The following is a 12,959-nucleotide window of genomic DNA, read 5'->3' as shown; positions in this document are numbered from 1 at the left end:
TTTTGTGGCTCACTTTGGACAACTACAAAAAATTAGGGAGGAAAGACGGTTCTGTGATTTAGAGCATGGAACAGGAGATAGGAAGCCTCCTGAATCTTATGACTTCCTATGTAGCTCTAGGCAAATGACTTAATTTCCCATCTGTAAAATCGTTTGACAATCCTGTGTGCTATGTGGGCTAGGAGGACATGTATGTTAAGAATGCTAAGATGGAGAACACGGAAGTGAGTAATAGTATTGTTCCAAGTATACAACTACAGAACTCACCATACCACAAATATTCCATATAATCAAAGCTAGCACATACCTTCACCTCTGTCTTTACTATTGTAAATACATGCATTTGCAAAAATCCTGCATATGCTTCCTTGACATTATTAGGCAGAAACTTCTATTTCTAGTCACTGGAAATTCTCAGATGGTGGCATCTGTGGAAGCCCAACTAAGCCTGTACTCAGTTCTGCCAAGTCCTGAGTATTTCAGTGCTCGTACTATGTGAGAGGGTCTGAATTTCTGCAGTACCTCTGAATATGAGACAAAAGTTAAGTGTAACCTTGTGAAGTTAGTACCTCCTCCAGCTAGTGTTTCAGATCATCTAGTTCTGGTCTCCATTCTGAATTGCTTCCCCAACCCTTGTATTTGCTCCTTTCCTGTGTTGACTATAGCAAAGCCAGGATCACTAAGCATAAGTTACTCTTTTTGAATACTCCCAGGTCACTTCCAAAAGTTGGCTTCTAAGTTCACACTAGCATAACTTCCAAGGTGGAGAGATGAAACTAACAAAATTTATCTGACAAAACTATTCCTTAAATCATGATAGCTTGTTTTCTTTTAAATCCAGATTCTGGTTTAGGTTTGGCAACACATAATTTCTGGCTTAGCCCAAATAATTCCAAATAAATAATTTAGCAATCAGGGCATTACTTCCATGAGTAAAACCTAATGAGCCTATAGCAATTCTCACATCAGTAGTATGTAACTACAGTATGTATTTGCAACTCTCTGGCAGGATCTAGGTAAAGTACCACATAAGTAAATATTTTAAATAAAAGTCAGTTTCAACTCTTTATCCTAAGGTAGCACTGCAGTTAGGAATGAGCTTCACTTACTGTATTCTACCAAATATAAGTCTAGGTCAGTCCTTCTTTGGAACAAACATGCTAAGTGATACAGAGCAGATGAATAGCAGTGGATTATTGTGATAACATAGTCAGAGAATATGATGAAGATCTTATATAGCTTCATTTTGAGAATCCTTTCAGATTTTTACATTTTCTTATCTTAAGGTGATGAGAACAAATCTATAAAGACCGATATCTATAGAGTTGAGCTATATTGAGTAATTTTTGTTGGTATTCTTTGAAATAGACACAGGCAATGATTATGTCAACAATGCGAGATTAGCTCTAACACTGAGCATATAAGGAAGTATGTGTATTAATATTATCCTGTGAATCCAAGTAACATAAAAAAAGAACAATAAAAAGCCATCTTGTCTGCCTTGACAATAGTGTAATAAAAGTCTGGCACAACAACAGAATGGAGGAAAAGAGTACAGAACATCAGCTTGAATCAAAACACAGATGAGGCAACCTACTTAAAGTGATCTAATTCTTAAAGTCTCTGAAAATATTTAGTGCTCCTCCTCCCTCAGGCTTTGTTTCCCTGCAATGATTGCAATTGTTTTCAGATGGAGATGCAGTCATCTCTGCTCTCACCCTGACCTGATGCTTAAAACTTGAAGTTTTAAAAATATTTTGCTCAAGCAAGCACAGTGATCAACAGTTACTCTGTCTAAAACATTAATTCTATCCGGGTTTTATAATGAAAAGCTATATAAAATCCTTACCTGAATGCATGTGGATTTTACTGCAACTTTCTCTCAGATCCTCTAAGGTGTCATCGTGTGGATGGAAGATCAGTTCTACGCTTATCCTCTTGTTTCTCTGAAACTGTCAGTGAGCCTGTGAAATGGAGAGCGTGCCACATAATTAGAAAATTATCCACTGCCAACTTTCTATTATGCTATGCCTTTTCTAAAAGGAACAAAACATATGCCATACTGACAGTACTTCAGACAGCTAATATAAGAAGCTCTCAAGAGTTTTCAGCAGTCCTCAACTTAAATAACAAACACTAGATAGTTTATAATATGGTAGCTAAAGTAAGCCCTTTAAAGGAGCACATAACCTTTGAGTACTTAGTGTACAGCATTAACACTGAAAGTCACAGTAGAACACTTGTTTCTTAGGCTGAAGACTTTTCTCTTTAGGCTGAAGCCCAGCCAGGTTCCAATCCCATAAAGTAAGGATTCAGTCTTCAGAGAAAGTCATGGTTCTGTAACAAGCATATTAACAAGAGTACACTTTTGCCTCCAGGCTCTCATTGTTAGATTACTCTATATATTAGATTGTCACAGAAAACACTTTTTACACAGTAAAAGATCTGAAAGATATTAGTGGTAATGATAGTGACTGATAGGAATCCAGAAGAAAGTCCACAGGATATAATTTAGGAAACAAGGTAGTAATATTTTGTGAAAAACTTCAATGTGAAAAGAGGGAAAAGAGGTTTCTCCTTATGAAAACTAAACAGTGGAAACCTCTTTAAGGACTCCCAGTTCAAAGGATTTTTTTCTGCTTGAAATACTCAGGTCGTTAAGTATTGCTTCTGTACCTCTGAGGAATTGGTGTGTTACACAGGTGCTAGTTCAACACTGTGGGAAAGTTACTATGATGATTTTGTCTTTCAGATAGCTAAGGCACCAAGGCCTATACACCCCTGAGCACTGCTCCCCTGGGGGCAGTACAGCACACTGACAACCATTTTGGTGGAATGGAAAGGTGCATCCTTCACCAGTCCCTGGCCATAGCCCTGTCGTAGCTGGTGAGGCAGTGTTGGGACTGCTGCCACATTTTCTGAAAATGGGGTCAGGAAATGAAGGTATTGTTTCTATTTCAAACACAATTCAAGAATTAGACAATGAAACTCATACTGCTGTCAATGAAATTTTGGCGAAAGGTCAGGAAAATGTCTGGTGAGAACGTTGTAAAAGGAACCGAAAATATATGTCTCCAGGTGAGAAGGAAAAATTACTCCCAGCCAAGGATTACGTGTAGAAAATGCATCAGAGTTGTGCCTCGTCTAACGCTACACAAATTGTAACACACTACCTTGAAGTACATTCATGCATGTTTTCCAGTTGCATCTCTAAGGAAGCATTCACTCGATCTACAGGTGATTGCATACATTCTATCAGAGACTCCATGGAAACGATTCAGTGCATTTCTAACAAGCTGTTAACAGCACAGATTCAAATAGCTGAATTATTCCGTAATAAATATTAGGTGTTGGATTCACCTTACCATCCTCTCATTCTTTACAGCTGTGTAAAGTTTACCTTGACCGGGTGTTGTGGTTTGAACCCAGCCGGTAGCAAATTGCCACATGGCCCGTTATTTACTTCCCCGCCCCCCCCAACCCTCCTGGTGAAATAGAGGAGGGACAGAAAAAAAAAAAAAAAAGAAACTTGTGGGTTAAATAACAAAAATTTACTTAGTAAAAGAAAAACAATAATGATTGTAGTCCAAAGCGGGTAAAATGCAGTAGTGGCTCACCGAACGGCCACGGCCACCAGCCCAAGGCTCGTCCCCAGCCCACCCCGCCGGCCCAAAACCAAAACCGAAACCGAAACCAACCCAACTGGAGAGAGCACGTGCCTGCCTCCATGCGGAGCCTTGACATCATGTGACACGGGATGGCCCCATGATCGCTCCGCACTCAGCCCTGCACCTGTGCTCCCTCAGCCCAAGGAAAGTTAACCCTGTCCTGGCCACCAGGTAAATTAAAACCAGTTATCTGCTTTGTACTGGACTTGCTAACATGTCTCAGAAACTACCAGAACCACATCCCTTTTCTGGTAATGTTCAGCCCCATGGCAGTTAACACATTCTCTAACACAGTGCTTTCCCTTATATAGCGGCTCAGCTGCAGAGCTTGAATTTGGACTGAGAAATCTTGCTTTCCAACCCTTATACATCTTCACTGTTGATGCCAGGCTGCATAGCTCGGCAGGTCACATCCTATGTCTATGACAAACACGGGAACTGCTCCGTCTCCTGTCCCTGACACAGTGTAGTGCTCATATTCCATGCCTCCAGCCTGGAAGCACTGGGGGACACAGCATAAGGTATTTTCTTGATGCTTGGGTACTGATAATGAAGTTCTGTTATGTATCTCTATTTCTTTCATGAGCTGTTCTACTGTTGCTACTTACAATGTATCTGTTATTATTTTCAGTGGCCTGGCATGCTTTTTACTGAAACTCAAACTTTGCAAAACCCAAAACTTTCTGAAACCTTCTCTTTTTCGATGTTCTCTAACTCAGTGAGGAGGGATATTATGGATTACATGCCCCATGTCACAATGAGAAAATTAATTTCACTCTTTTTAGAAGTGCATAACTACTATGGGGGGAGAATAACATCAAAAGTCACAACTGTATGAGTCTGAAAGGGAGATTAGAAAAAAGGACTCACAATAGGAAAAAAAAAATCTTTCCATCTAGCATCAACATATTCTAAGAAAACACACACATTCTTAATCAAACTTTGAAACAAATTTACTTTACAGTATTCCATATAACTATACACACATTCACACCATGTTTCTTAAAAATAAGCAAGAGAAAAGTAAAAAATATGACTGTCAAAGGAAGGTTATTTATGTTTAAACTGTACTTGAGAAATTAGTCAAGGGCAATTCATGCATGTGAAAATATGATTTCTAACACTGCCAAGGTCGACAAGACCTTAGGGAGTAAATGCTAACCATACAAATCAAAGATGCCTAGAGGCGTTTTGAAGATGAGTGGCAAGGCTTTTAATAGTTTTTAAAAGCCTGTTAATAATCCAAATGAATAAGCAATGATACAAGAAGAGCAAATATCTTGTTTATTCAAGGAACAAACCACCGCTAGATGTCTTTGCATGGATTAGATTGGATTGCCAAAGCCCGAAATCACACACTTCTCTCCTACATTTCTGTCCCACAATTCTTGACATTGTGCCCACTTAAACCAGAGAAAGCAGCATCACTTAATCAGGCTATTTAATGAGAGTTCAGATGCTTCACAAGGTTTTCACTTGACTGCCCGAGCCTACCCTGCTATTTGCCCTATGATAAGGTCTCATCCCACACTAATGGTAGGAGTATATTCACAGAAGTAAATATCTGATTCTTTCCCCAACCTGAAAAACTAATAAAAACACCACCAGTCTAAATGCTGAAGATGCTGAACTGATTTTGTCGTTAAAATGTTTTACTAAAAAGACAACTTCAGTGACCAAAGTACTTTTACAGGAATGTTTCAACGTTGCCCAACATTTCCTAAACAGAAATGACTTTTACCTCAAAATGCATACTGGATACCTTTTTTTTTTTTTTTTTTTCCTATCATTTTCCCACGGTAAATGAACAAAAAGCAAATGGCTTTTTTTTTTTCTCCAAAAATTGAAAATTTGCAATTTTTAATTTTAAGCCCAGACCATGAATTAAGAGAGTACTTCTGACTAGCTGGGTCCAGACACTCCTTTTGTTGACACTGTTGTAAAGTATAAACATTTCTCAAGTTTCAGGATGTCTTTTTAAAACATTGGGTAAGTTAGAACATACACATTTCCCACACAGCTCAGATATCTGGGATATATATCTAGTCAAAGATATCTGAGATCAAAATTACTTTTAAAAGAACTTTTTGAAGCAACTCAGTTTGAGTCATTAAAAATAGCATGAATTACTAACAGGAATGAGTTTGTTTCTGAGTCAGACTGTCCAAAACCTAAACAAAAATTAATTCAGAATAGAGCTGGCAATTAAAACTCACTGTATATTTATTAAATTCTATTAATAATTAATAGTAGGCTTTTGAATGTTCCTGCATTATGCTATTATCTCACATTTTAGAAAATACAATCCATGATAACATCCTGACTTTATTATTGAAGAGATTCAAACTAATTTTTATATTGCTTCTGTGTAGGTAAACTATTATGTTGCCACAATCCCTTTCATCACAAATTCTTCACTTTCTCATACTCCTGTTAAAAATTCCCATGGCTCTTCTAATCTACTCCTCTTCTTAGTCACTGCTTTTTAATAGCTCTGCCACCTTGATATCAGAAAAAAAGAGGTTGACTAGATGTGTAGATTCCTCTGATTTAGGGATAGGGTAATTAGTCCGGCACACTCAGAACCTCAGCATGAGCAAGCAGCAAAGGTTGGAATAATGAGAAAATGAGGATGCCGTGGAGAGCACACAAAAGTAGATACTTATGGACCAGTTGAATACAGGGTAAAGACTGTAACCCGTAGTCATGCAGCCAATTTAAATCTGTTGGAAAAGGGTGCAGGATAAAAAAGGAAGGCAAAGAGAGAAGCCATCAGCAAAGTATGCATTGTACTTCACACAGTTATGACTCCAGGCAGAAACTGAGCAGATGTTTGTGGAGTGTGTATATCTGAAAGTTGGAGGGCAAGTCTCATTGTTAATATTGATGTCAGAGAAACTTGTGTTACTGCATGAATCCTTCCTCTTTTTGGCCTTTTAATCTTTCTCTGTTTAATCCTTCTGTTTTTCATTCACTTCTTCTACTCCTTGGTCTCAGGGCCACTCTGGAGTCAGAAATTAGAGAAGTTGATTCAGATTTCCAAAAGGGTGAGGGTATTTGATCACACATAAGCGTAGTTTAATCAGCAAGGGTAGTAGTCATCCAAACGTAAGTGCCATAGCTCCCTACTTTTTTCCTACAGAGATGTGCACTGACTCCTACTCCTATAAGACAATGCATTGAACTTAACAAAGAGAAGGTTTTCACAGTCCTCTCGCTCTGGAAAGGGTAAGAGTGCTGGGTAAACTGCATGGAAAATACAGATGGAAAATACAGTAAGACCTTATTACACTTATTACAGTTAGTGGTTATCCTGGCAAATACCTCACTGGCGAACATATGGAAAGCCTAGGGTCACAGCTGTCCAAGACTTCTTGGGAGTCTTGAGACTAGACTGTACAGGGTTGATTCCTCACATAGAATTTCTCTCTCCCTCCTTTCCTCACTGCAGAGAAAGACAAGAGGCTAAAACATGGGTCCTCTTCCTTGAGATGAGTTGGTAAAGATCAAACATTATTTGCATGAGGTTTCCAGTAAAATTTTGCCAGAGGACAAAGGGCTGTTTAGGCCAAGACAAACCAGAAGCTCTACAAGTGTAGGAGGACTGTGTTTGTTGGCTGAGTTTGAGAATCAGTCAAAGCCAGACTACAGAGCCAACAGCCGCTGTTTCTAAAATTTTTTTTTTTCTTTTGAATCTCAGCACAGCATGCAAGTAATTTGTTATGGACTTGAACTGGAGAAGCCAAGTATATAGTATTATGGAACTGAAATCCAAAAAATATAATATTTCAGGTTAGGAGACCTGTAGCTGTTAATCTGAAACCACTATTTCTGTTTGCATTCCATTTTCTGGCTTGGTCACATCACTCTTGTATCCTGATATATTTAACATAAATAAATGCACAGGTATTGCTTCACATGCACTCTTTGGCTTTTTTCAATGCATACAAACATGTTCACAATGTTTCAGAACTACCACCAGACTTTACTACAAGCAAGATCAGTTTCTCTTTTTGTTTATTAGAGTGCAATGAAGACTTCAGCCTGTGGATGCATCTGGAGTTTGCCTGAAACGTTTTGCCTGGTATTCCTAACATATTGTCATAAAACTAATCAGCTGCTCTAAGACAAAAAGGTCACTGCTCCCTGCCTGCACATACCATTTTGAAAGGTAGTAAGAGTGAAGTTGTACAGACTACAAATGATGTAAAAGTAATATATAACCTATTAACAGGAACAGTACCATACTTGACATGAGCCCCTCTGTAGCCGTTGGGGTTGACTATCATGGTTTCCCTCAAACTCTCTCCTCAACTAATCTCTCCTATCCACAGTTTTGGTAGTCTTTCCCATGGGACATGCAAGGAACACGCTGCTCTCCAGGTTAGGTTAAAGGCCTATATGGGGCACCTTTGGAGATATTTTTAATACTGCATGAATTTCTTAGCATGGTTGCACTACTCCACCTTACAAATGGCTGGCAAAATCCACATCATCATCTTGGATGTGGCAACAGCTAAGTGTTAAATGAGGTGGTCCCAAATGCAGATTTGATTGCCCAAAGAGACAGGCAGAAAGACAGGTATTTTCAAGGAATATTTATTGTTATGGTAACTAATCTGAAGTGTTTCAGAATTACTTTAGGACAACTTCAGGACTAACACAGTGAGAAAGAACCAGAAAAAATGTAATAGTCCATACCTTCCTTTCTTATTTAAGAACCAAAGTGTCATAAAATATTTTATATAAATAGGTAGGAGTAATAAAACTAAAGGGGCATGACCAATTAAATTGTATATTATATTAAGAGATAAGAGGCAGATCAGTTAAGATGATGCTTCAACCCATCTATGGTAAATTAAATTAGCTGAGAATACATCCCTAAATATTAAACCAGCAGTCTTCATTTTTTTTTTTCAATTCTAGATTTTAAAGACAAATGGCAGTTCAACAGTACAGGGTAAGAGAAACTCTATTGCATGCTGCTTCTGGGTTATAATGCAGCTGTCATCTGCACCAAAATCACTACACAAATTTTTTGATTCTCTGAAAGATATGCACAAAGGCAATTTTAGTTAAGTAAAATACAATTATACTATCTAGAATTTCTTTTGGGCACGATTAGTAACAAACGTCTCTTGTCCTATGAAAATGTGCCAGGAAATTTTAATTGACTGCAAGTATCCAAGGTTGCCATTTAACACATCATCTGAAAGATGAATTTATTTGGCCCACACTTAACTACTATGTAACCTGCATTATGGTTTACAAGATGGAATGATTTTGTTTTACATGACAGTTATTGGGCCTAATTCTACTCACAGTTACGCCAGTGAAAAATTTGGAACAAGTCCATTAAAGCCAATGGCTCTATAAAATCAGGGAAAAATTAGACTCAGGCCCACTATGCAATTTAATAACGTTTGGTATTACAAACTAGGCCAGTCTTCTGCTTTTCCAATTGGTAGCAAGTGGAACCAGGTACCAGATATCACATACTTCTAAGAGAAAAGACGTTTGCATTCAGCCGTGGCTATTCCACACAGAGTCTTGCCTATGCTCATATACCTTGCCTGACCCGACACACAATGTGCTGAGACCACTGCACACATGTATATTCATTCCCTAGCACTTTGGGAGGAACCCCATCATGCAAATGCAGAAGAGAAGTGAGGAATTCAGAATGGGATTTTTTTATTACAGTAACATTAACCTGCAAATCACTTAAGAATTAGATTATTTTTATTAACATCAAAACTTTTGAGCCACTTTCTCATATGATTTGACCTTCCTTTTCTTGTGAATTCAAGGTTTTCCACAGCTTTAAATCAGGCAGGACTTTTGTCTTCTGTTTCCTGACAGGGTTATCATGCTATACAGAAGAGTTTTTCTCCTGGTATGGACTTCAGCTTTTTTACTGTTTCTTCAAACTCAGCAGCTCCAGACCATCCTGGGGACAGCAGTACAGATCCAGGCTTCATGAAGTGGGTCTGCTTCTGGGGTGCTTTCAAAGTGGATGTCCTAATTTGTAGTCTTTACTTCTCTGCAGCAGAACATCCTTGCAGGGTTTCCAGCAATGGAGAATCACAGCTTACACCTCAAGAAAAAGAAGAGCAAGTGATTAGCATGTGCTGCAGTGCAACATGACAGACATTATCCACTGCCCACAAACAGTTTCCATGATCTCCAGATACCAAATGGTAAGCACACAGTAAGTATTACCCAGGTGCTCTACCTGATCTTGTCATATCAATCATTAACATTATGCATTTCTGTAATTTATTTATTGTAAGACTCAATTCAGAAGCTCAAATATATAAAGGGACTATAAAAATACTAGTAAGTGAAGTTTAATTCAGCATCTGGTGAAGGTATGCTCTAAGAGTGTAAGCTAACAGGTGGGGTTTTTTGCTGTTTTCTTTACAACTTTGCTCTAAAAATAGTAATTTTAATATATACCCAATTGGGAAGCTTTTGAACAGAACTAGATATAATGTGTTATGCATAGTCTCTCCTGTACAAATTGAGCCAAGCATTAGGTCACTGCACAAAACACTGTACTTAAGCACAGCTCTGGGCCAGAGATGGTGGGAGTAGAAAGGAGTAGAAAGAAATTATGATGCTGTATCAAGACAGAAATACAGGGATTTGTTCCCCTTCTTAAGAAATAAGCTAAATTATTATTACTTTCTTGGGAAAGTCACACTCTGAAGTGAACAAACACAACCCAGTGACTTGTCCTCTCCCTTCTATTGCTGGTGTTGCATTACCAAATACTACTACTCGTTGCTTGAGTTTTTAGACTGTGAACCGTTGCTAACCAACAGCTTTACAAGGATCACATGTATATGAAAAACAGTGTTTCCTTCCCAAGTCCACTGACAACTGGCTGACTTAAAAAACTATGTTTCTATCTATTACAGCACATGTACAGGTTGATAGCTTTCAAATGATCCCATTTACGTTAGAACTGGTAAAGTGATATTCTATTATTTCATTGAGAATAAAATGTATTGAGACATTTCACATTGTTTTTCATTTTCCTTCTGTTTCAATATTCTTTTAACTTTGATTTGTGCCATCTAACAACTGAAAGTTATCCACAATAATTGTTGCACATTACATCCATTACATTAAAGATGGTTCGTGTTTATAAAATGAGATTGTTTTATGCATAAAATACATTGAAGAAAATATAGCTGTCTCAACAGCAATTTTGTCAGTTTAAAAATACAGTGATATAGCTTGAATTTCTACACTTCAGTGCATCTCATGAGGGAGTGAAATGCTTATTAGATGGTAGCATGCATTATTCTCCAAATCTTCTTTTATAAGCCTATTTTAAGTATTTGATTATTGCCTGGCTAATAATAGGTGCTTCTTCAGTCAAAGAACAGACTAGAGAAGATAGTGTAAATTGTATAGCATATAATTGTTCACTGACTGCCATTGAAAATGTCTAACTACTACTGTATGACAATCTTCCTCTGATGTCTGCAGCCACTGTTTCATGTAACAGCAATTAAAGCTGTGGGAATCAGGAAAAACCCACCCAGAGAGCAATCCCACCCCATTAATTTTTAAGTGCATAGAACACTTCAGAGGACAGGCAAGCCCACCTGGGGCCAATGAAAAGAAATCACACCCGTCATTGATTTATTGGGGGCAGGAGATGGGTGGTGAAAAGGCTGTGAACCTCCCAGTTCCATAGCACTGCTGAGCACAGCTCATTCCCTGTCTTCTGCTCCTTCACTTTGGCCATCACAGCAACCACACAGAGTCACGTTTTGGCTGCATGCTACATTGAACATGCACAGAACTGTATCTGAATTGAATCCGGAAAGGGACAAGGAGGCTGGTAGCCAAAAACTATTTCTGAGGCTGTGTTATGGAAGAGGATCTTGAGAGCATGAGAGTTCAGTGAAACAGAGCAGTGAGGGGCTTCTGAGCCAATCACGAATGGATCAGCATGTTGCAGACACAACTGCAACAGACATAAACAGACTGAAAAAACCTGAAAGCTGCAAGATATGAAGGAACAGCAAGAAGTTACTCTTGGAGTATGATGATTTTATCTTTCAGAATATTTGGAGCTAATCTTCGAGGGAAAGATTTAATGGATGACCCTACTTTTGAACTGAAAAAAAAATATTATTTTGATGGAGGTATTGGAGATGGACCTATGTAACGTAAATAAGAAGCACTTCAACTACTCTTCTTCCTCTCTACTGTCAACAAATACCTCAGAGTTAGGCTGGAAGCACCACTAGGTGGTCTTAGTGACAAAGATTGTGTAGGTTTTGGGTAGTAGTAGGATATTGTGGGACAGAACAAAATGTATATCTCTACTTTTATGAGTGCCAACGCACAGAAATTGCCACACATGTGCAAGAGGATGATAATTTTCTGAACAACTGCAGGTGCTCAAACTATCTTGCCCCATTGCTTCCTACCCCCAATCAGAACACTCACATGTTACTGTGGGCAATTTTGCAATAGGCCAGTTGTGTTATCCAACCCTTTAATGCTTAGAGAAGCCTTTTTATCCAGCAACAATGTAACACGGAAGGTGCCAACAGATCCAAATGGGGTCTGGAATGATTTATTCATCCCAGGCTTCTAAGCTCCTGTTCCTCAGTATTAATACTAAGATTAATGTGTCCCATCAGTGCGCTGCCAACAGGAACTTTAATAAAAGCAAGAACAACTAGTTGGCTCACATTTCTTTCTACTTAAGGTTAGGACATCATAAAAACAGTAGCCTACAAAGGCTTTCCCTTTAATTTACTTATTACTTTACAAAATGAAAGCAATTTCATTTAATTTAACAAAAACACACAGATTACAGGAACATAAGTATACATCACTGCCTAAAGTAATTCATTAGCCTTTTTTTTAAAAGAATAAATTTAATATATTTGCATATTTTAAAATGGTGCTTATGCATCTTAGAAGTTTTTAAAAACTTAGTGTAGACAGATGTATTTGAACATAACCGAAACACAACATATGCAATGCTTAGGAAGGATGCCCGATTCGAAACGAGTGAAGACCATAGAATAAATGACAGACAGGATGTACCTACAAACCAACATTAAAGAATCTGTTAAATGTGAAGGAATAATTATCGTCAAACCTTGGTCCCACAATACAAGTGTACCACGTCGATGGTCTTGCAGCGTGGACGCTTGCCCTTTATTTCACACGCTTGCCCTTTATTTCACATATGCCATTAAAGTCTTCAACTGCCAATAAATCACAACCAGCTGGGCTAGATTTTGCCCAGGATGA

The 12,959-nt window shown here is 38.2% G+C and overlaps 1 long non-coding RNA gene across 1 annotated transcript in view; it reads right to left on the bottom strand.

Annotated features, from left to right (window-relative positions):
- Positions 1 to 1,861: 1,861 nt before the first annotated feature.
- LOC141963792 (uncharacterized) overlaps positions 1,862 to 12,959 on the bottom strand; it is a 121,194-nt gene continuing 110,096 nt past the window's right edge. The window contains exons 3-4 of the long non-coding RNA XR_012634207.1: positions 9,456 to 9,765; positions 1,862 to 1,964 (exon numbers count right to left, since the gene is read on the bottom strand). This is a non-coding gene — a long non-coding RNA (uncharacterized LOC141963792). The remainder of the gene's footprint in view (positions 1,965 to 9,455; positions 9,766 to 12,959) is intronic.

This window comes from Athene noctua, chromosome 9 (genome assembly GCF_965140245.1).
Source record: "Athene noctua chromosome 9, bAthNoc1.hap1.1, whole genome shotgun sequence".
NCBI lineage: Eukaryota > Metazoa > Chordata > Aves > Strigiformes > Strigidae > Athene > Athene noctua.
The sequence above is the reverse complement of the archived record's forward strand: the minus strand, read 5'-3'. Positions and strand labels throughout refer to the sequence as shown.